The sequence below is a fragment of the Lissotriton helveticus genome, chromosome 4_1 (genome assembly GCF_964261635.1).
Source record: "Lissotriton helveticus chromosome 4_1, aLisHel1.1, whole genome shotgun sequence".
Lineage (NCBI taxonomy): Eukaryota > Metazoa > Chordata > Amphibia > Caudata > Salamandridae > Lissotriton > Lissotriton helveticus.
Window position 1 is genome coordinate 1,254,451,123 of NC_136063.1, and position 24,000 is coordinate 1,254,475,122.

The 24,000-nt window shown below is 41.2% G+C and overlaps 1 protein-coding gene across 10 annotated transcripts in view; it reads left to right on the top strand.

Moving 5' to 3' along the window:
- The window catches only part of C4_1H18orf63 (chromosome 4_1 C18orf63 homolog), a 1,754,940-nt gene that overhangs the window by 1,147,937 nt on the left and 583,003 nt on the right, over positions 1-24,000 (top strand). The window lies entirely within an intron of this gene.

A 24,000-nucleotide genomic window follows, 5' to 3' on the forward strand; every position in this document is an offset into this window, starting at 1 on the left:
TCCTCCTTTAAGATTTTTTCTGCCAGATCTCCGGTAATCCAGGTAGTTTTTGTTATTTCCTGTTCCGACAAGTGCTTATGACTGATGAATTCTACGGCCTCCAGATCTTGGGTATTTAATCTTCCCAGGTTTGTGATTGAGTTTAATACTCGAAGGATGTTGCTTCTATTTAGAATGTCCTCTTGGCCCTTAGATCTGTACTCTGGGATGAATAGTATTGATTTATAGTCAACATGATGGGTGTTATCCAGAGGTTGTTCGGGTTTTATTTCAAATTCTGTTCTTTGGAGTGTTCTGGGGCTTGGGGGGCTTGCCCTTTTTGATTTAGTGGTTCCATGTTGAGAATTGGATTGTGGTTAGCGCAATTGGTGTTGCCCAGAGATTGTTCGGATTTTATTTCATATTCTGTTCTTTGGGGTGTTCCGGGGGTTTGAGGGGCTTGCCCTCTCCAGTTCAGTGATTCCATGTTGAGCTTTACCTCAGGTTCTTTTTTCCTTGTTATTGGGGCCGTGGTGATGGCGAGTTCCCGGAAGTCTGAGCCCCCTGTTTTTTGTGAGGCCATATTTCCAGCAGTTTTTGTTCCCACTTTTTGTACTCCTGAGGAATTTGTTGCACTCTTATTTTTTGTCCCTGGACATTATTGCTTGTTCACTTCCACCTCTGGTCCTTTAGTCTTGTCGGCTTGTGAAAGTTTGGTCTGTGGGGACGTTATTTCTGGCCCCGTTTGTCCATGATCGTTAAAGGGACTCAGCTTAACATTTGAATTTGGTTCGTCGCTAGTGTTTCCTTGTTCCGTCTCGGGATCTGTTGCCGTTTTGTTTGCCTGTTGGAAGAAGGATTTTATGGTGCATGTTTTATTTCTCCCTTTTCTCTTCATTTTCCGTCGTTGTTTTGATGTTTGCTTTCTGCCGAGCCATTGGTCTCCTCCTTCTGAATTGTTTGGCAGCTCTGTGGAGTTACTCTGCTGCTGCTGTTCTTGTTGGGGCGAGTGTAAAGATCCCACTTGCTCTGGTCTCATGCTTTTGTTCCTTTGTGGTATTTGTCCGTCCTGAACACCCTCTTGGACTATGCTCAATTCATACCTTTCCTTAGACTGGGCCTTTATGCTGTTTGATTCCTTGGTTGATTCGCGATGGTTCGGTGCCTCCGTTTTTTGCTTTGAGGCATGCTCCACATTTTTTCTTTCTTCACTTCCGATTACCTTTGCTACTCCTTCTCTTTGAGAGTTGTTTGCATACTTTATGTCTGTTAGGAGAAGGGTGGCTAGTTTGTCGATAATAGAATAACAAGTTCAGCTTGTAGGGTTGATCGCTGTTTCTGATTGGGCTCTTTTAATCAGCTCATTCAGATCCAGTAACTTGTTATCGATGTTGATGACATGTGTGGTTAGGCGAGTTAGAAGGGTTAGTTGGATATCCATCTTGTCCGAATGGTATTCCATGGCTTTTGTCGAGAGATTCATGGTGTTTAAGAGGGACGCCCATAGTCCGCTCTCTTCTGTAGTTAGAGCCTTTGGTGCTTCATGTATCTTGTTTTCTATGTCCTGCAGTGATGTATCACACTTTCCCTGGGAATAGGTATCCACCATTTTTTCCCACTCTTCCGTTGGCAGGAAGGATTAATTAATTCCAGCTGTACACGAGGACTGATCCTGCGGGTTGTTGATGTTCTTGTTTTCTGGGGATGGGGTTTTGGTTTGGTTCCAAATGCCATTTATTTTAGTTATTAAGGATTTGTCTGTGAATTTGTCTGTGGATGAGCGTTGAGACCTTCCCTCTCCTTTTCTTGCCTGTACGTCTATGTCGTTGTATCCCTCCTGTGTTCCTATGTGGTGATGGGGGATTGGGAAGAGGGCTGAGCCGTTTGCGGCTGTTGATACTGGGTCTCGTATTGTATTTGGCCGAAGATGGCTAGGTTGAATTATGATGTTTGGTTCCAAAGCCACTCTTGGGGTATCCAGGGGTGCTTGTTTGTATGGTTTTGCATAATCTGGTTGTAGCCCTTCTCTTCGACTTTTTCATCTTTCTCGTCTGCCCATAATTGGGACTCTTCTTTGCTGCATTCTACTCTTTCCTTTTGCCGCCTGGGTTGATTCCTTTCTTTTTCATTAACTTGATCTCTGTTTTCTTCTGTCCTAGGTTCGGACTTTGGCATCAAGGGATGTGTTATGGTTATATCATCGTTCAGGGTGCTCGCCGTCACTGGATCTAGTTTGTCTGGACTTTTAATGAGAATTTTTTCCGGGCACAAGGGGGAGGGAAGGCCCTTCTGTGTGGTGCTGGTGTGATTCAACACTGCCACCGGCATCTTTTATGAAGGAAAATCTGGAGTAAAGTTTTGGTTGGAAGAGAGTTTTTTGTGATTTGGTCTGGTTTGACACCGGCCCCTCTGCTTCTATTTCCCTTTCCCTTTCCATATCCAATTTCACTAAGATTTCATCCTCCATATTGCTCAGTGCGTCAGTTCTCATTGATTTCTCCTGGGTGTTGGCAGGCACCTTGAGGATCTTATTTTTCTTTTTTCGATTACTAATCACTGTTGAAACGCTCCGCCTTGCTTTGCCCGATCTCATGTCTAGTTCGCTACCTGAGGTGTCTGCCTGTCTGTGTCTATCTATCTGTGTCCGGAGACGGGCTGTTGTTCCTGTTATTCCTGATAGGTATAGTAAAGCTCCTGCTTCTACGCCTCTTGATTGATTTTCTAATTGGCGTTCTGAGCTTTGTACGCTGCTTGGTGATTCCAGGCAGGGCCGGCGCTAGGCATGGGCAGCGTGGGCGGCTGCACAGGGCCTCGCGCTCAGCCCACCAGCATGGGGCCACGCACTGATGATGTGTCCTGTTTGTTTCCCTGGAGATATATTTTAAAAAAAAGGTGTCGCCTTGCAATTAAGGTCCATTGGAGGGGGCCCCCTCCCTGGGCCTCTCAGGGATGGTGTCTGTCTGGAGGCATAGCGGAGGGAGACGCTCCCTCAATTGCAAGGAGACCATTCACAGACACTGTGGGGGGCCCATTGTCCAGCATTTTGGCGCCCCCACAGTTTTAACTTTTAGACCACAATCAATTCTCACACCTATCGGGCTGAAGGTGTGAGAAATGCTTGTGGAGTAAAAGTTAAAACTGTGGGGGCGCAAAAATGCTGGACAATAAGCCCCCCACAGTGTCTCTGAATGGTCTCCTTGCAGGGGGCCACTTATCTAAATTAGAGGGGGCCTCGCACGTTGCCTTTTAGCCCAGGGCCACGCAAATCCTAGGACCGGCCCTGATTCCAGGTGCTAGGTAGCTTTGCTTATTTTGGCCAGCCTTCTCCTTGTTGTTTTTTTTGTTTTTTAGTCACTTTATCACCTTGTTTTACTGAATTTTTCTTGATTTTTGCTTGACCACCTCCGGTCCCAGGATTCTCTTGTCCTGCCTACTGTGGTGCACTGTGTGCGGCACCCTGAAGCTGCTGAATCGGCCAAAAAAACAGCCAAAAACAGCCAGGTGGGGCAGCTAATGCGGTGTGATGAGGGCGCAAGGCAGAAGGCAGGTAAGGGTGGGTGAGGGTGATGGAGGGGGACAGATAAATTAGTCACACTGGGGTTTTTCGCTAAGGCGGACACAGGAGACACAGCTGCAGTCAATCACAGCTGTCGTCCACAGCATAGCTGAGAGCCGAGTCTGTGCAGTTAGTGCTACCGCTCCCGCTGCAGTTACAGGGAAGCAGGGGACCCGCGGGGGGTCGGGGGGCGCGGGACCGGTTGTAAATAACGGCCCCCTGATGCCGGCACAGCTGCGGATCACCTCTGGCTCCATTCCGCTCCAATCGCCTCCGCTGGCACAGCCGCCGCCACCAGCGTTCGCTCTCTCCCTTCTCCGCGGGGCCCCGTGATGCCGGCACAGCTGCGGCTCACATCCGGCTCCGTTCCGCTCCAATTGCCTCTGCTGGCGCAGCCGCCGCCACCGGCGTTCGCTCTCTCCCTTCTCCGTGCGGCTCGTTTCCCGCTTGCCGATTTCCGCCGTGCAAGCCTTTCCCTTGCCTGCTTGCGGCGGCGGTGACGGCGGTTACGGTTTACGGCTGGAGAGTAGCTGGTGGTGGGAGGAATGTCATTCACTCACTCCCCTCTCACTCCGCTTCTCCGCTCCTCGGTTCTTGGTTCTCGCGGCTCCTCTGACTCACGGCTCGTTTCTGAGAGGGATCAGTGTCCACAGGGATTTGAGTGCAAATGCGGCAAGGACTCTGGTGTCAAGAGCCACTTGGGTAAGACTTTTCATTTGATGACATGGCGGCACCCACATCATAGAATATGAAGGTGAAATAATATATTGAGGGTCAGATGTACTAATATTCTGGTTGCAATTTGTATGTAATAATATGTCAGTTTGCAAAATAAATATTCAGAGTATATTGTATTCCCACCTACTTAATTAATATTAATCAGGTTGGTTGCAAATTACGTCTCACTCCAACTGGCCAAAATTGCAGTAAGGTTGACCCACAATGGACAGCAGACTGTCATCTCTGTAAAATGCTGTAAAACTTACTTTTATAAAGTGATCAACTTCCTTAAAGGAATTAGGGGTGCTTTGAAAAGTGTTCTTTTTTAATAAAGTGTCAGTGAGTTTTCAGATGAACCACTGTCTACTCCCCCTGCAAGTTGTACCCCAATTTGCATAGGCATAGGGGTTCAAAAGGGACCTCTTTGCTTTTGCAAATAAGTTACAACCCCAGCTTGGTAGTTGGTAACTGTTTAATGGTTTGCAACTGGAATTCAGGTATCACACCATTGATACATCAGATACCGAATCACAATTTGAAAAAGATGCCCACAGCACCCCTTCCAAATTGCAATTTAGTATCTAGATATAAACCCATTGTAGAAGTCGGTAAAACTCTACCGACTCCTAAAACGGGCCAGGTACATTGTAGAAAAGTAATTTGAGGTGCGAACACTGAATTTTAGTGTTTGCGACAACAATCATGTTTTGTGCATCTGACCATGGATTTTTAGTAGATTGAGTTTCAAGTACTGACATGTCATGCACTCTTGAACGGTTTGTAAAGTTTTGATGAGGTTCAACACATCATTGTTGTTTTTCTCCCCATTTTCTCATATCTGGTTTCATTGAACTAAACCATCCTCATTTTCCACAAGTTCTTCTAAATAATATGGCAGTTTTGTATTGAATGAGAATAGGTGTGACTCTAATCTTCTCTAGTAAAGTTGTTGAGTCTGCAACATCAAAAATCTGGTTAAAGAGCCAATTCCAACTCTTATACTGAGAGGAATTAAATATATCTTCACAGTCTTGACCTCATTGAAGTGGTTTAGACCCTGGTCATCTCCCAACAGGATGATAGTTATATCCTTGTCAAGAGCCTCCCAAAAACGACCAGGTGCTGCTTAAGGCTTTGTAATAAGTGGAAGGTCTACTGGTATCAGGCATCAGCTGTTTTGAAGAATGCCACTCTATTCATTATCTCTTTGCACTATCTTCCGGTAGAATATTGAGGTAAGGTAAAATTTCTTAATTTTCTTCGAAAACCCTCTATCCCATTTCTCGGAAATACCCAACAAGGTATATTAGAGGTATTTTAGAGGCTGCAGACTTCTCCTTGGAAAATGAACCTACAACTTAACATCTCAAATTTCCAGGGCTGTAGCCAGGAGTATTTGTTACAGTGGGCAATAAATAATAATGAATGTTCGGAGAAGAGGAGTGATATCTCCTTAACATTTTAGATATAATGTTGTAGCACTAGGTAGATTTTAAAGCATAGAGTGCATTTTCTTTTGCAGTTTTGACTACTGTACTATGCTTCACCAAGGATTTGTGGCAGACATTTGTGAAAGATAAAGCAGTTTAAAACATGTTAAATAAAAACCTAATATAGTGTGAAGAGCAGTCTCTCCCAGGACTTGAAAGGAAAATACATACCCTTTGTTGTGCTTAAAGCCTACTAAATATCTTTGTGACAAATGGAAAACCTATATGGAACATTTTATGTGTGTATTATGTGTTATCCCTTAAGGGAGTTTTTTTTTTCAAATATTGTGGAAAATGGTGCATCAAAAAGCACATTGGACCCGTAAAATTAGTGAACATTGAATTGAAAATATTTCCAAGTTAATATGAACCTTGGGGATTATCCCCAATAAATATTTGAGAAAATTAGTAGGAAAAGGTCAGTAGCAATCATCCACAGTTTAGGTACACATTTGATAAATAACCAAGCGCATCAAACGTTCATCCGAGCATCAGTGAGTAAGTCAGTGCACTCAGTAGGTGTTCTAAAGACAGGAATAGTAGAAGGAATGGTCTATAAGTGCTCCAAACGCATGTCCAATAGTGTCATGAGTTTAAGAATGCTCTTGAGAATTAGCAAAGAGCGTACAGTATTTAAGTCTTTGCTGAATACATGAACAAAAACATTTGGTACACAAGTGTTCACTGACAATTGGAGAATATGGTCTTGTGCTTATCTGTGACTTGAGGATTTAGCTAATGTCAAAAGTTTAACTGTGGATTTCCTTCAAGTTGTCTTAGTTTACTACAACTTCAGCAAATGCTATCATTGGTTGTATTTGCAATTGAGGTACGGCACAAAGCAGCAACGGGTTTTGTTTGCAATACAGACTAGACTTGCACAGTATTTGCAAAAATGTATGTGTGTTGTGAAGAAATGGGCAATTGCTTTAAAAATTACAGAGCACACTAAAAACTTGGATATAGTTTGAGTTTTGTACCTTCAACATCTGGAGGAGCAGCCTGAGAAGAACAGCTTCTCACATCTAATATTTAATTTGCTCGATACACCTTACCTCCCTTTCCCTCTGCACTCATCACTCTCCTTCCAGTGCTGTCAATATTGACTTGATATTCTTCCTCTGCTTGAATTTTCTGGTTTTGTCCAGCTCCGTTTCTTTGCTCTTGATGTACTCTTTGCACTTCAGGACGTCAAAGCCGCAGCCACAAGTCCAAAGCCAGTAACCGCATGATGCATGTAAGAAATTGGGTTGTTGGTTGACCGGGGTGTGAACCCAGGTCAAGCAGCAACCACAATCGTTGTCAGGGTGAGGCACAAGTCAACCCTTAATTAACCTGTGCTCACCCATCTGGTTGCTTGGCCCAGAGCATTCAGGCTTAACTTAAGGGCAATGTGTAAAGTATTTGTGCAACACTTCAAACCATTATAGAGTCAAAATTCCACACAAAAAGTATCCCACACCAGATTAGAAGAATAGACAAATGTTTAATAAATAAAACAATACCAAAACAGCAAAAATACAAACAGTAGAAATGGAAATATGAAAGTTTAAAGTTGTCAGCTTAATAGCTCCAAAAACTATAAAACGCCAACTGTGGATATCTGGTCACGCAGATCGGGATAAAGTCACAAGTTTAGGCGATCGAGTGCAGGCTGCCTACATAGACCCAGTTTGGCCCACTGAACAAAGTACTTAAATCCTAGTTTGTGGAGCATTGTCAGGGTCTGCAGTGGAGGCTATGCGTCGGTCTGACATGCGGTGAGGCTGCGATTTGAAGTCCCGCATTGTCGTTGAGGATCCCTTTGATGAAGGCTTGCAATGCTAAGTCCGACTTCAAGGATATATCGAGAAGTCTGAGTGCTGTGTCGGTTTTGAGGAACTGCGAGACTGCGAAGCGAAGTCCGGCATCATCATCAAGGCTGCCATTGACGAGGGATGTGAAGGCCCGTGCTGAGGATGCCTCTCGCAGCGCCAGTTCGGATAAGGGGGTGGGCAGCGACGAGATTTTCTGCCATGGGGAGATCCACACAGTGGCCAAGATGTGTTGGTTCTGCTTTGGGCTTGCTCCTAACAGCACAGAGTATGCGTCTGTACTGCAGAATCCACAGAGGCTGGCAGAGCATCCTAGGCCCAGTTCCAAGGGTCCTTGTGGTTCGACTTGGCAGGGTAGACTCACAGATGTTGCTTGAGTCAAAGTTGTTGGAGCTTTCTGTCCCTGAGGTTCAAGTCCTAACGCCAACTAACTAGCCCTCAAAGTCACTCTGGGGTCCTGGATTCAACAGATGCAGGCCCAGTCCTTCTCACTCAGGCAAAAAAGCAGCAGGTCAGCACAGCAGGGCAAATTCCTTTCAGAGCAGCAGTTCAGCAGAGTGGCAGTCTTTTCAGCAGCGCAGCAGTCCTTCTTCCTGGCAGAATTTCCACAGGCTATAAAGTAAACTGAAGAGTTAGTGCCTAAGGTACAATATGTATACCCAGTTCTGCCTTTGAAGTGGTGGAAGCTTCTAGAGGCTTGACTTTGACATGCATGTGTGCCCTGCCGTCTTTGCCTTGGCTCCAGACTAACTACAGGGGGTATGCAGTCCTTTCTGTGGCGGCAGGAAACAGCTTATTCAAAAGTAAGTAGGGCTGTGCCTCCCTCCCATCCTGCCAGTGTTGGCCCATCCAAGCACACCAAAGCTCCCTATTGTGTGTGGCTGTCTAGGAGGAATACACAAAGCCCAACTGTCAACTACAACCCGTCATGTGGGCCAGAGATAGACTGCAAGCACCAAACGGCTAAGTCAGGAAAATGCCAATTCTCTAAAAATTGCAATTAAAATCACCACAAGTTAGGATTTTTCATTACAGTTCCAGAGAACTCAAACATGAATGATATTCCTGTTACGATTTGAAAGTTACAGCTTAGTAAACATAATAAGGTAACTCCAAAGTTATCCTATGGGAGAGGTAGAGCTTGCAATAGTGAAAAATACATTTAAGAGTTTTTCACTACCAGGACATGTAAATACATTGCAACCAGCCCTCTGGCCTGTCCAGGGCCTACCCTGACTTATATGTATTAAAAAGGAACATTTGGGCCTGGCAAGAGGCATATTTTGCCTGGTTAAAATGGCAGTTTAAAACTACACACAGGCTGCAATGGCAGGCCTGAAACATGTTTAAAGTGCTATGTAGTGGGTGGCACAATCAATGCTGCAGGCCCACTGTTAGCGTTTAATTTACAGGCCCTGGACACAGGAAGTGCCACTTTACTCAGTACTTACTAGTAAACAGAGTATGCCGACTAGGTATAAGCCAATTCAACCATGTTTTAAGGAGAGAGCCTAAGCACTTTAGTGCACATAATCCTAAGGACAGTAAAAATGAAGTCCGCAAACAGGAGTGTTGAAGGCAAAACGTTAGTGGGAAAACCATGCCAAGGATGCCTTGTCTAGCAGTGCACAGTTGTGTGCCACCATATACCCTGCGCGGTACTACACGAAAAACACACCAATGATAGATCTATTTCAAGGCACCATTAGAGCCAGGCACTAGTGAACAGCAAGGCTGAGTGCTTAGACTGCCCACCACCACAAGGGACAAATATTGAGACATTTTCGAGGCTTTTGTGTTTGAGTGTGCCACCGGGTAGCTGCTAATATCTGTTTGCGTTTTTGCACATGTTCGGGGGCATTACTTTGAGCATCAGAATTAATTGATTTTAAAATGAAAGGGGATTTTTAAAAACTGTGAAATCTTATATAGAATTAAAATTGATTGTTGCTTGTGAGGTTTTAAATGTGATACACCAACCTGCAGGTGCTGACTGCTATATCCTGACCTCGCGGTGTCCGTCCGTTAGAGCGGACCCGCCATCTTTGGAGGTCAGCGGAACAGCTTTCTGGGACCCATTTCCATAAAGAGACACGCTGGCGCGAAGGCACAGCGTGTGAGAGACATTTTCGAGGCTTTTGTGTTTGAGTGTGCCATCGGGGAGCTGCTAATAAGTTTTTGTTTTTTTGTACATGTTCAGGGGCATTACTTTGATCATCAGAATTAATTGATTTCAAAATTAAAGGGAATTTTTAAAAACTGTGAAATCATATATAGAATTAAAATTGATTGATGCTTGTGAGGTTTTAAATGTTCTACACCTACCTGCAGGTGCTGACTGCTAAACCCTGACCTCCCGGTGTCGGTCCGTTAGAGCGGTCCCGCTATCTTTGGAGGTCAGCGGTACAGCTTTCTAGGAACCATTTCCATAAAGAGACACACCGGCACGAATGTGCAGGTGGTGCACCGAAGGTGCGCCAAAGGCAAGCCCGTCTTCGCCCATCTGCGCAAAGGACGCGCACAGCGCCAGCCATGCTGCCGCTTTTGGTATAATAATAATGTTTATAATAAAGTTGGGAAACAACAGAACCTGCCGATCTCGAAGATACACCAGTGTGGAACATCGTAACATTGGTGAGTCTGGAAAGCGTAGGGGAGAATTTGCATTTGAGGAGACTGCATTCCCTACATCAGCCTTTGTAAAAAAAAAGGCATTCTTACTTGTGGGCTGCTAAACCCAAGATCACTACCCAAACACAGCGTGGAAATTCAGCTGCTGCTGGAATCCCAAGAACTGGATGTGTTGTTCATGATAGAAACCTGGACCCACTTAGTGTGAGGTAGATCCAGGCTGGGCTTGTCCGCCTGGGTACAAAATCTGTCACAAACCTAGATTGAGTGGGAGGGGAGGTGAAGTTGGTGTGATTTTTAAAAACTCCTGCAATATTGTTACAATAGTTATTGATGCAATTGAAGGATTTGAAATGCTAGATTTTGCTATTAAAGATGCTCATGGCCATATCTGGACGGGGATGGTCTGTTACAGACCCCCGGGGGCTCTTAGTGTGCAACAGCAGCAGTCTCTGATTGAGACTATTAGTAATATGGCTGCCACACACACTAGACTAGTGATCTCGGGGGATTTTATTCTTTGCCTAATGGAACCCTTGATTCTGGCTTCAACAATGTCCTCCAGTCATGTGAAGGCCTTGGCCTATACCAGCGGGTTGCTAAAGCAACAGACAAGGGAGGACATACACTTGATTTGATTTTCTCGGGAGATCAAGTGCTTAATATCTTAGATATTTTGCCTATGGACTAGTCCGATCATTTTCTGATTAAATTTCAAGTGGATAATTCCATCTACCAAAATCAGGCAGGCAGTACCCTGAGTAACTATGTTAGCACAGATTGGAAGGCCCTCTTAAGAAAGAGAGGTTCAGCCCCTGTGTTTTACTTGGAGGACTGCTTCTTGTTAGATAAGCAGGTGGAGGAGAATTATGTAACCCTCTACTCACAGATAACCTCTATACTGGATTCAACTGCCCCATTAAAAAATCATAAGAGAGGGGGCAGACCATCGGCCCCCTGGTTTAACGATAAATTAAAAAAATTGAAACTTGATTGTAAGCAGGCGGAGAGGAAGTGGAGAAGGGGGTATGATGATAAGGACAAATACATTTGGAAAACTGCGATTGTGAGTCACAAGAAACAAATAAAAATCGCCAAAGCAGATTTTTTCCCCATTATCCTGAATGCTACTAATAAACCTAGACTCATCTGTAATATATTGAATAATCAAATTAGTCACGACTGTACGAAGAACCAGATGCTTCCCTCCCAAGTCCTCTGTGATAGTCTGTCAAGGTTCTTCAATGACAAAATATAAACTATCATTGATGACCTCGGCGGGGATCCTAGGCAAACTGAGTCAGAAATCAAGGAAACCAAAGGCTCCAGTGGCAGTATTATGAGTGGTACAGGTGTTACATCTAGAGGTACAGAGATTCAGCCTATCAATAATCTAACTAAGTTTGAGACACTGTCAGTGGAGGATATCGGTAGGCTGGCTCTAGGCATCTCTTCCGGATCACCTTTGGGCCCTCTGCCACAGAAAATTTGGAAAGAGTTTGAAGCAGAGCTGTTTCCTATACTTCGGCTGATTTGTAATCAGTCTCTTCTTAGTGGAGGGGCCCCGTTCTATTGAAACAGGCATTGGTGACACCCCTCTTAAAGAAGTCTACCCTGGACCCTGCCTGCCCTATACATTATAGGCCCATTTCCCTTTTGCCTTTCCCTGCCAAAATTATAGAAGAGTGGTTAGTAGTTCTCTTTCAAAACATCTGGAAACTTATAAAATTTTAGAGGACGTACAATTTGGCTTCCGGCCTGCTCATGGCACTGAGACTGCTCAGGTGACGGTGATGGATGAGCTGGGGATGCGGGCAGACAGAGTTCAAGCAGCAGTTCTTATTCTGCTTGACCTGTCTGCCGCATTTGACTCGGTCAAGCATGCCATTCTGCTGAGGAGGCTTAGGGAGGTAGGGGTGACTGGCCTGGCATTGAGTTGGTTTTCAATCCTTTCTTTCAGAAAGGAGACAAGCGGTAGCCCTACCTCCTTCTCAATCTGCCTTCACTAACATCACGCATGGCGTGCGTCAGGGCTCCTCAATCAGCCCAATTTTATTCAATATCTACATGAAACCCCTGGGCGCATAACATGAACATCGTAAATTATGCGGATGACATGCAACTGAATCTCTCCTTAGAGAGAGATGTGTCGACATCTCTGGAAGTGTTTCATGGCTGCCTGCGTGCTAGGGCTCAGTGGCTGAGGGACAACTCATTGCAATTCAACGCTGGAAAGACAGAGGTCCTCTACTGTTCAGTGGGGAAGGTTCCTTCTGCGTTGCCTGGGAATTTTGGCCCTTAGCCACATCAACTGTACTGAGGCAGGTTGAGAAAGTTCGGAACCTTGGCATTATGTTCAATAACAAACTAATGCTGAAGTCACAGGTTAACAACACGGTGGAAGCTGTTTCGCCATTATCAGAATTCTGCAGAAGATCTTTCCCCTGTTGCCTTCTCACGCACGAGCGCTAGTAGTACAAAGTACTATATTAAGCAGATTGGATTATTGCAATGCTCTGCTGTTAGAGTCCCCGAAATATCTTTTAGACAGACTCCAGAGGATTCAGTCAACAGCAGCCAAGCTAGCCTTGGGATGGTCCAGAGGTTCCTCCTCCTCATTGGCTTTGGCGGAGCTGCACTGGCTCCCGATAAGACAAAGAATCCAGTTCAAATCCCTCTGTTTAGTGTTCAAGGCCCTGCATGGGTCTGGACCTGTATCTATGCAGATGAAGTTTGTATGGTATGTACCTGCAAGAAGCATTCGCTCTTCTGTGGCCAGACTGGTGAAAATTCCAAGCTTCAAGAAAATAAAATCAGGTGGCAGAGCCTTTGGTGTATCGGCCGCCAGATTATGGAATGAACTTCCACTAGGACTGAGACAAGGTAGGGACCTTCTCCCCTTTAGGAAGACATTAAAAACTTGGCTTTTTCCTAAAGTCTAAATTTGTTGTCAGCTCCCGGGCGTGCCCTACCCCAAACGGTGCACTCTTAATGTCAGCGCCAGGATGCCTGTTAGGTGATAGAGCACTTTATAAGTGAGATAAATAAATGAATTATTCATGGAAAGATCTACATCATGATACCCACCATGCTGACCAAAACTACAGAAAATTACCAATGGTAACAAGCTCACTCTTACCGCTGTCAAACAGTTTCTTTGCATGGCATAACCACAAAAAGGTCCATTGATGGAGAAGTACTAAAGTTGGACATCTCGACTATAGATACTGCAAGGAACTAATAAAGAAAGGGTTTGCTACATCACATCAGTTTTGAAAAGTATAAGGCTTGCAGGACAATTGCAAGCTACTAACACAGGACAGGTTTGATAACTTCATCTTATAGTAATCACTTCACACTACCAGTGCTGAACACTTCCAGCAACACCAAACACTACTGAACTCATTGCTGGTCACAGCAAGTGCACATACAGCTCAGTCGACTTCAGGGATTCCAGGGTAGCAGCATTGCTTCTACCTCACCCACAGCACTGCTTCTGCTTAAACACACTAGCCTACAGATCTTTGTCAGAGTCATAGTCTGTCTTTGGAAATGCTGTTGATTCACCCTAGTAAATAGAAGCTAGCATCTTGAGCATGACAACAATTACCAAAAATTCCTCTATGAATTGTCTAGTGATCTGAAATGTATGCCTCATTTGCCGATGGCTACACTCCAAACCCTTACAGAGTCCCTCCACGCCCAGCTCATCTGATGGTCTTAGTATACCTCTCTCCAATCAATATCAAAACATCCCTGAGCTCCTTCCTCACAATGAGGGGATTGTAGCCTGCACTGTGACCAGGTCCACAGTGCAAGGAGGTTCCCGATGATGAAGCATGCCAACTACGGGTGAGAGAATTCGTCCTATAAAAGGCATTCCTCAACACTCCGCTCTCACTTGCCTTGACCCAGGGTGGACTTTTTGTGCTGCTAGTTTTAATACGAGGGGAGTTTCCCCCTGCTGGTCATTATACCTCCCCATGCCTTATTCTGTGTGTATAAATGGATCTTTGACAAAATATCGATTACAAAAATATCTACCTACAAAAATATCGCAACAAAAATATCGATTGCAAAAATAACGACATCCTATCTCTAACAAGGTAAGTACAAAAATATCGAAACAAATAATATAGATGTCCAAAATATTGTTTTTAAAAAATATCGTTTTTTAATAACATTTTTTTTAATATAAACAAAATAATACTTATACATGTAATAAACACAGCTACAAATATATTATAATATTTAAAATTAATGAATAATACATAATTTAATAAAAAACAAATAATAATAGATATAATACATAGTATATACTTCATTAATGATAACTCTAAAAAAATATTTTAATACCTTATAAATAAATAGAAGTATAATAAATTACAAATAAATGTATACACATAAAATAATAATAGAAATAAAAATTTATAAACATGTAAAACAAATTAAAAAAAGTAAGTAAATGTTGGATAGCGTAGGGGTAAAAATTACTATTCCCACTCCAGAGCGTGCAACAGTAGGGAAAGTGTTGGATAGCGTAGGGGTAAAAATTAATATTCTAACTCCAGAGAGTGCAACAGTAGGGAAAGTATTGGATAGCGTAGGGGTAACAATTACTATTCCCACTCCAGAGAGTGCAACAGTAGGGAAAGTGTTGGATAGCGTAGGGGTAAAAACTACTATTCAAACTCCGGAGAGTGCAACAGTAGGGAAAGTGTTGGATTGCGAAGGGGTAAAAATTACTATTTCAACTCCAGAGTGCAACAGTAGGGAAAGTGTTGGATAGCGTAGGGGTAAAAATTACTATTCCAACCCCAGAGAGTGCAACAGTAGGGAAAGTGTTGGATAGCGTTGGGTTAAAATTACTATTCCCACTCCAGAGAGTGCAACAGTAGGGAAAGTGTTGGATAGAGTAGGGTTAAAATTACTATTCCAACTCCAGAGAGTGCAACAGTAGGGAAAGTGTTGGATAGTGTACGGGTAAAATTACTATTCCAACTCCAGAGAGTGCAACAGTAGGGAAAGTGTTGGATAGCGTAGGGGTAAAAATAACATACTTATAAATAAATTAATATTTTAAAATAATAAAAAACTTAATTATTAAATAAATATAAACCATTTACAAATACCAATACATAATTATTAAAAACATGATTAGCAATAAATAATAAACGGAAAAAAAATTCAAATAAATACCAATTAATAATTAATAATTACCAATTAATGTAAATGTAAATGTAAATGTAGGTGTACTTATATAGCGCAAACCTGTCACCCAAAGGGCATCCTTAATTAACAATAATATAATTAACAACACAAATAATTAAAATACCTTATTACTTAATTACATTTAAATCACTTCCCACCCTATTCTCCTATAAACCCATAACCCGCTACAGAACATAATTATCAATTAATCAATTAGTTAAAATTAATTACCAATTAATAAAAATTAATTACCAATTAATTAAAATTAATTTATAATTCATAATAATTAATAATTAAATAGTATAATTACTTTCCAACCTATTCCCCTATAAACCCATAACCCGCTACAGAGCATAATTATCAATTAATCAGTTAATAAAAATGAATTACCAATTATTTAAAATTAATTACCAATTAATTAAAATTAGTTATCAATTAATTACAATTAATTTATAATTCCTAATAATTAATAATTATTTTAGTATAATTAAATTACTTCCCACCCTATTCCCCTATAAACCCACAACCCGCTACAGTACTAAAATACAAAATGTACTTAAATTACATAAATAAAAATTTAAAACATAATAAATACATAATAATATACATAAAAATAATAAAAAATATCGATATTAGTAACATCGAAATTACTAACATCGATATTACTAACATCGATAATAAAAACATCGATATTACTAATATCGATATTAAATCTATCGATATAACTTTATAACTTACCTTCTATATTATGTCCCTTCGATATTTAAACATCGACATTATTGTATGTCGATATTGAAAAATCGATATTTTGTCTGCATACTGTATAAATATGACAAACAGCAGACATAGCCACTTTAAAATTACCACCCATAGTTAAAAACGAGAGACAGTCAAGCAGGAAGCAGAGCCTCTTCCCTCCTTACGGGGAGAGGGATGGAGTGCAAGCCTCTGGAAAAGGACGAAAGGCTTGGCTCAAAAAGAGAGCCAAGGAACTAAAGCAAGAAGCCAATGGAGGCACCCCAAAAAGAAGTAGATAAATCCCAGAGAGGAGGCCAGACAGGGAAATAGAGAAACCGATCATTCTTATTGAAAACACCCATGTCACTACAGCAGGGGCAATGAAAAAAGTGTCTGCATCCACCGAAGCACAGTCAAGCAGCAAGAGGGGGAGCTATTAACACAGACCTCAAAGCCCAGGTTTTAAGCAAACCGAAACTGACCCCAGTATCAACAAAAGAAGAACTGGAGATGCCAAAGAGACCAAAATGAGTCTGACGACATCTGTCCAGGTGTGCTTAAAGAGATCCTTGCACCAAGAATCCAAAGGTAAAGGGATGTAGCTTGTACCCACTGGGCAGGACTGCTCTAAGGCTAGGAGACCCCTGTATAGCCGTACATGAGATAACTCCCAATTTAGGCAATAGACTGTCCCCAAATGTTGGCATGTGTGGTACAGCCTATGAGCTTTGCACCAGCTAAAGCTAAGCAACAAGGCCTCCTTTGGGGAGCCTGACGTGCAGCATACCTGCAAGCGAAAGCAGAGCAACAATGGGAAACACACAGCTAAAAGCAGCCCAGAAACAAGCAAACCATCTCTAGATGGAGATAGAAAGAACAGGAGGGGAAGAGGCAGTGTCCTTATGCTACGGTGTGTCAAACTAATATACATATTTGGTTCTGCAGTAGCAAAGTAGTTACTTGTTTCCAGGATGAGGCTGGAACTCAGATTAAGGGGTAGGATGAGAAATATTGACCAGAGGTAACAAGATAGATTTGTGAGTGTAAGGGTGGAGAGAGTGCAAAAAGCTACTTTTTTATGGCGCTATGTATTTTTCATGAGTTCATCTGGGTCAGAAGCCACAGTATAATTTCCTCCGTTTCGGTATTTTATTTTGTTCAAATAATTTTTATTGAATAATAAACAGGTACCAAGAACACAGTCAACATAAGGAATGAAGTAACATGGCAAAATATACAATAAAAGCAGACAATAATACAAAATATGAAAGAGGTTATAAAATACAACTTTATGTAACAGTTATAAGGAGAGTAGATTATGGTACCTCATAAATCGATAATAATCTAGATAATTTTTTTGTGTAATAATGAGAAAGAGAGAGGTAAGAAGAAGGAAGAAAGAAGATAAAGGAATAAAGAGAAAAGAGGAAAGGGAGGTAGAAAAATTAGTAGGTAAGAGTTAGTGTAGGTGAGAGTGTGCAGATAACAAAAGTAGTAAAAGGTAACCAAAATAAATCAGACTTACTTTTACAGCTACTAAAGCTTCTAAAGCTACAGATGAAGATGAAACAGTAGAAGTCCTATCTGCGTCACAAATAAAGTTCCACCATGTTAACATGCATATTTTGTAATTGTCTTTCCAACAGGTAAGAATAACTTTAAATGCAAGAGCAATAAAAAGATCAGCTTTGGCTTTAGCACTGTATCATGAGAATCAAATGACATGGACCCCAGAAAAACATTTTGTAATGATAAGGGAATATCGAGATAAACAATATTGAAACATTTGGTCTATATGGATTTCCAAAATATTTGGAAATTGGGACAATGGAAAATCAATTGATGTAGTGTTGTTACAGGGATTCTGCTCAGACACAGAACTGTGCATAGAGACTTAGGACCTCAGTGAATTAGGGTGTACCAAAACTCACCTTAGTACCCAAAATCCCCTACCAGACTAGCAATCAGTGTCACATTAGCTCTTCGTCCTATAGCAAAGAAAACAATGATTAGACAACCTAGAACATGCGACTTTGGACCATCTTAGGAATGGTGGGAAGCGAGAACACTCTTTTGTTATACGTTCATACCAGTCCACAACTGGAGTAAAATAGAGACACGGTAAGGTTAAAATGTTTATTTTAACGATGTGATCTCAAGCGCAGTATTTTAATCAACATAAGAAGAATAATACGATCAGCATGGTTACAATTCCATAAAATACAAAAGGAGGAATCATATTAAAATGATAGTGCAAACAGGTGATAAAAGCGCCTATTTGAAGCACCCTCCCTATCTAGGAACTATGTACTATAAAACTATAGAAGGTCTCTTGAGCTTTCTTAGGGGGACCCCATTTACCTGTCCGCTCAGTAAGTGGAAATTACATCAGGATCGGTTAATCTCTCTGCATGGAATCTTCCACATATGTTAAATTCTGGCAAGTGTGCTATGATAAAGGTGCCAGAATCCTACTCGGCTTGCAGCTGCCAAATTGTTGTGTCTAGAATGTGTTACACGGACACGCCGATAAACAGGCTTGCACGTTCTGATAACCTTGGCTGCTCAGCACTCACTGTACAGACTGGGGGCTCGATGTATGTCTAGAGATGTCGAAAAAAAAAACTTTTCTCATGTATAGACCTTCGTTAAAGCTAACTCTGCAAAAACAGCTCGGCAGTGTCGTGTGCAAAAAAGCAGCAAAAGGGAAAATGGCGTTTAAACTCCTAAGAAGCAATGCTAACTTAACATGCACGCAGAAAGAGGCCCATAAACCACACTACAGTGTACCATTGGTGGAAAGGCATGACTAGCAGGGGGGAGAAGAAGATGGGTTGATTTTGTGCAGAAATTCTGGTGTCCTAACAGCTCTATTGTAAATAAAATATAAAGATTGAGTGATATTAGCGGCTCTAGAGGTGGAAAAAATGTTATGCCATAATTTATCTCATTTTTTAGGAGAAAGGATAAGGGACAGATCAAGTTCCGAAGCTAGTTCAATGGGGGATTTTAGTCTTTCAGAGATAGGAGTAGAAACAAGTTTATATATAGATGAGGCTTTGGGATTAGAGTCAGAAGAGATATTGTGTAGATGAGTTAAGGGAAAAAATGGAGAATGTTAATAGGAAAGGTTTTAGATGAAAGAAATGATTGGAGTGTCTGTGATAATTGAGAGTATTGAGATAAACAAGAACAGGGTAGGTCATAAAGGTCTTTTAGTTTATTAAAAGGCACAATTGAGTTATGGGATACAAGTTGGTGAAAATATAAAATATTCTTCTCTTTCCAGTGTTTGAAGTAGAATGATTTATGGCAAAACCTAATACATTTATTGTACCAAATAGAGGAGGCAAGGAAGTCCTGATGGAAGTTGGATCCATCCATAAACACCGAGTGTAACAAGTATTGGGAATATTTTAACATAGGATATTTAAATATGAAGGAGCAATTGGACATAACACAGATGTCATGGAAAGAAAAATTATGTAATAGAGAACGTTCAAAATTAAGCCAACTAGGTATCAGAGCATCATGGTAGTGCCTATTTAGTGCATATTCCTTGTATGATTAGAAAGGTAGTGTGATATAGCTTAAAATTAGGAAATTGAACACCCCGTTCATTCTTAGGTTTGATTAATTTAGTTAAAGCAATATGGGCAGGTTTATTGTTCCAAAGAAATTTAGTACAGATAGAACTGATTTTGTTCAAATAGTAATTGTGAATTTTAAAGGGTAACATAGATAGTAGAAATAGGATAATCAGTGCAATCGTCATTTTAATGGTATCCAACCTGCCCCACCAGGACAAATGTATGAGGAAAGTAAATTCTGAATCTTGATTTTCAAAGCAGCAAAATTATGGGTAAGAGTTTGGGGAATAGTAGAAGAAAACCATATACCAAGATATTTAATTTTTGTTTGGCACCATTTGAAGTTGGTGTTGGAAAACATGAATTGATAGCAAAGAGAATCTAAACGTAGAATTTCAGTTTTAGAGAACTTTAATTTGTATCTCAATACCTTTGAATATAATTCAATCTCCTGTAGAAAAGGGGATAAGGATGTAAGGGGTTTCAAAAGGTAAATTAAGATATTGTCTGCATAAGCAAGCAATTTAATTTCATGGGAATTATGAATAAAACCATTTAATAAAGGATTTTGGCGAATGCGCTCAATGAAGGGTTTGAGACATAAAAGAAATAAAAGAGGAGAGAGGGGACAGCCTTGCCGTGTGCCTCTGTGTAAATTAAAATAAGGAGATAAAAGACCATTAACAGATACGCATGCACGGGTATCTGAAAATAATAAATTGATAAATGAAATAAATTTGGGGCCGAAACCAAACCATTGAAGAGTTTTGAACATAAATTGCCAATTTATGCGATCAAAAGCTTTTTCAGCGTCAAGGGATAATGCCGCTAAAGGATCAGAGTAGTTACTCCCCAGGGTGAGAATATTAGAGAACATTCTAGCATGTCTGAGGAGAGTCTACCTTTAATAAAACCATATTGGTCAGGTATAATGAGTAGAGGAATAACTCCTTCCAATCTAGAGGCAACAATTTTTGCAAAGGTTTTGCAATCATAATTGATTAAGGAGATTGGTCGATAATTTTTGCAAAAGGAGAGATCTTTATCGGATTTAGGGAGAATTACGATAAGGGCGTCAAGAAAGGAGCCTTCAGGTTTAGCATGCAATATAAAGGAGGTAAAAAGCTCAAGTAAGTAAATAGATGAGAAAGAGGAAATAAGTTTAATGAAAAAGCCATTAGGACCAGGGGCCTTAGCTCTTTTTAAGGATTTAATTGCATCTCATATCTCCTGAAGAGTAATATCTTTTTCCAAGTCAGACATATCATCTGGAATAGAGATAGGAGAAGGAGACCATCAAAGAATAACTGCATGTCGTTTGAGGTGGGATGGGTGTCATCTATATATAATTACTGATAATAGGACTGGAATGCCTTAACAATATCTGAATCAGAGTGCAATAGAGTGTTAGTATGGGTATTACGAATAGGGCCAATGGCTTTCTTTTCTGATTTGACTTTTAAATAATTAGCCAACATTTTACCTGCTTTGTTTTGACCCCCATGATATTTGGATTTTATCTTAAGTAAGGTAATACAGGCATCGGTTGTGGCCAATTTATTTAGGTCAAATTTAGCCTTAATTAGATCAGGGGTGAACAGGGGCTTTGGAAGTATACTAGGAGTGTTCAAGGGTCTTAATACGATTAGGGAGGAAATATATTTGGAATTTAATTACTTTTTCTTTCTAGCAGTGTAGGCAATGGTGAAAGCTCTAAACGAGGCTTTAAAGGCATCCCAATTATTATGGATAGAAGTGTCACTTGACTTATTAAATGGAGAAAATACTTGTATAAAGGAGTTAGCATTTAAAATGAAAGTTTGATCAGATAATATAGAATTATTAAATCTCCATCTAACCTGTTTGGACGTGGCAAGGGACAAATCAAGGGAAACTGAGACCGGGGCGTGGTCTGAGATACAAATAGAACCAATCTCAGAGGATTGGAGTGAGGGTAATAAAGATTTCGAAATCAAAACGTAATCAATTCGCGACATAGTATGATGAACATTAGAAAAAAACATGAATTCATTACAGTCAGGATAACCAGTTTTCCAGGCATCATAGAGTGGACGAGAAGCAATAGCAGATTGAAATGCTTCATGAGATTTATCAGGTTTGAATCTACAATCTGATTTCTGTCAGAAAAGGGTCAAGCCAATTATTAAACTCTCCAGCACCAATAATATTGGGGTTAGCAATCGAGGATAATTTTAGTTTAATATTGTGCCAAACATCTGGGTCTGGCTTAACAGGTCCATAAAGATTAAAGAAGGTGACAAGCTTATTATGGACCGTGGCATGAAGTATTACCCATCGTCCACTCGCATCATTTTCAGTTGATACAATTTGTAGTTTCAAAGATTTATGACAAAGGATGGCAACGCCAACTTTACGATTTATAGCTGGCTAGAAAACAACCTGACCCTCTCATTGACACTTGAGTTTAAGAGATTCGACATTATTACAGTGGGTTTCCTGCAAAAAATGCAATCTGACAATTAAGTTTTGATAAATGAGAAAGTACCTTTTGACGTTTGACGGGATGACCCAGAACACGGACGTTCCACGATACAACATTAAACGTAATAATGTTTAATGAATAGGAGAATAATCACATTGATGACGAACTGTAAAAAAACAACAAGGGAGACTAAAGACATTGGTCATAAAAATCAGGAAACATACTAAAAACAGTAAGAACATACGGTAACAAATAAGGCAATCATTTATAGAGATAATAAAAGAAAGGAAGGGTGAACGGTGAAGGAGGGAGGAAAGAGATAGAAGGAACAGAAAGAAGAAAGATGGAAAAGAAGTGAAAGAAATAAAGAAAAACAAAGACAGATCAAGGACAAAAAGTCAGATCTGAAAGATTAAAAGAAGGAAATAACAATTGCGTATGTCAGCACTCGAGAACAAGAGCAACAATGGGAAAAGATGGAGCTGAAGGAGATAAGAAAATAGGAGATTAGGGGGATTATAAATATGATTAAGCCGCATAGGACATATTGAGGGTAAAGAGAACAGAAACTGCAGCAACAAGTGACAAAATGTGATGCATCAACAAGGTGAAGGAATTAAGAGCATTGAGCATTTTTATCCATAGGTATTCTAGTAACGGAATGCAAAAACTGTCGAAGTTTAGCTGGATCCTCAAATGAAGGAGAGACACGTTCATGGGTAATCTTGCAAAGACAAGGATGAAGGATACCATAACGAATGTTCATAGATCTTAATTGCGGATGAAGAGCTAGGAATTCTTTATGTCTGGCATTGGTGGCGTTGGAGAGATCCTGTGTTTTTTTTTTAAACAGTTTATGAGGGACTGCGAAACACGGATACATACATTGCCAATTCTGAACACATCGCAATCGTTTTACTATTTTTGCGCTTATGTAACTACAACTCCTGTCTTTAATTGTCCACAGACGATCTCTTAATAAACCATCCAAGGAAGGCAAATAAGTCCCAGTTGAAATCCGTTGTTACTCAATATCGATAACTCGTCTCAATGCTAATTACCTGAATCAGTTCAGACAGGAGTAATATCAATCGTAAAGCAATAAACCCCCCACCCAACGTTCCCCCCCTCCCGCAACCCACCCGCTCCTGGTCGCTACATACTTGATTTGGAGGTGTACTTAGGGTACTACCGGACTATCAGCAGATCCAAATTACAGGACACAATTTTATAGACACCTTCCTGTGGGGGGGGGGAGGGGGGGTCAAATTTTCAGCCAGCTTCCCGTCTTCTGGACAGTTTATTGAGAACCGGCCATGGGAGGGATCAATGGATCTATTCCTTCCCCCCTCAACACCAGCGCATCCCACTCCATCGCTATAGGATGTGCCCTCTCTCTTCCACCCTACTTAAGGCTGTCCCCTCCGCTCGACCCCACCATACTAGATCCGATTGCCATGTAGAGATCCTAGAGGGCCTGGGGGATTTCCATCTCATTGTGATGCATCTAATCGCCAGAATCAGGGCTAGGTCTAGAAATTTCAGCTTGACCTTCAATGCTTTAGATCTCCTGCGTCGTCCCATATAAGGGTTCCCTCGGGACAGATACTTGTGTGACGATATGAAGCATCTGGCATACGTCAGCCCAATACTCCAACAATCGAAGACAGGACCATAACATATGAATGAAATCAGCTTCATCGCCTTGACACCGGGGACAGCAATGTGAGGAATCCGGAAACATACGATGTAGCTGTTTGGGCGTTAAGTACGCTCTGTGTAGCACCATTGTCTGAATAAACCTGAA